Genomic DNA, 1,542 nt, shown 5'->3' with positions numbered 1-1,542 from the left:
GGCAGCAAACATTTTAATTAGATCGGTAAGTGGTCAACAGTTTCTCAACTTTTCAAAGTATTTGACCCAATATATTAATGTTTTGTTTGATTTAATTTAACTTAATTTAAAAATTAAAAATTTAAATCTTTGCGATATAGATAATTAATTATTTGGCCATTGTGCGTAGAACTAAATCGAACGGCAATAACAATAATTATTTAACTGAAATATAATTTGCCTTCACATCTAAATTGATGATGCACAAATCACTGTTATACCTGCTCTAGTTACTATTCAGTATTATTAGAATCAACAATTAACGATGCTCTGCTCATAATGGTATACATAGATATATTATAAAGTCAATGCTCTTCTAAAATTATATACATTTTACAGTCATGATGGATGTATTGAAAAAAATGTTCATACATTTAAAGCCAATAATAATTAATTTATATTAAATAAGGCAAGTCTAAATGCAAACAATTTTGATTATACGTGTATTCAATGACACGATAAACTATATTTAGTATAGATAACTATAAGATTGAGGGATGTAATGCCAAAGTAGATCTCGCCTCCTAAGTCTGGAGAACAATTATTACATAATAAGTGTTAAGTATATTTACCTAGAATAAGTAACATGTTAGTTGTTACTCCATTGCAATCTTCTTATAATTGTTAATTTTAAGGAGATTAGAAGTTTTTGAACCTTAATGCATGTTCATAATATTATTTTAGATTATTTTTTAATTAAACATTATATAATAACATTTTAAACAAATTTATATTAATATTTTAATATAAATTTGCTTGAATAAACTTTCGTAATGATAATTATAATATGACCACGGTCATTCCATTGAAACTTTGTTTTTCATAACCAAACCAATGTTTGAAATTAATAAATTTAATAGTAACTAATAACTAGAGATGTGAGTTAGTATTATACAGTGGTATAATACTGTATTATACGAGGTATTATACACATGGTATAAAATAATTTTATACAGACGGTAAAAAAAAATAAAAAAAATAATGTGTTATTTTTAGTTATTACCACAAGTAAAGATAAAAACTATTATCATTTATTATTGTTATTATTATTAATAAGTATACTGTATACCTGTATACTGCAATCAACTTATTGGCTTAATGCCATTTTATATATATACAATTTTAGTAACTCAAATTTTAATTTTTAAGTGGTACACTAGTATAGTAGTACCTATAGAATGGATTTCTAATGAAATACAGTATTAGTATTAATATAAAAATTAAAAATATAAAATATAATTGTTATCATGTTTATTTAGCATTCAGGTGTTAAAAATTACTTAAATCAATTTATTGTACTATTATATTATTGTACATTTAGGTACAATGAAATAGTATATAACTATATAGGTATTAAGTATAATTATCTATTTATTTCTAATTAAAAATTAAAAATAAATAAACAAATACCCTAATACCTATGTTTACTTAAACTTTTTAAAGATTAATATTTAGTTCATATAATTTTTTTTTACTAAATTTCTTACATTAGATATAAGTACT

Source organism: Acyrthosiphon pisum, chromosome A1, assembly GCF_005508785.2.
Source record: "Acyrthosiphon pisum isolate AL4f chromosome A1, pea_aphid_22Mar2018_4r6ur, whole genome shotgun sequence".
Classification (NCBI taxonomy): domain Eukaryota; kingdom Metazoa; phylum Arthropoda; class Insecta; order Hemiptera; family Aphididae; genus Acyrthosiphon; species Acyrthosiphon pisum.
The sequence above is the reverse complement of the archived record's forward strand: the minus strand, read 5'-3'. Positions refer to the sequence as shown.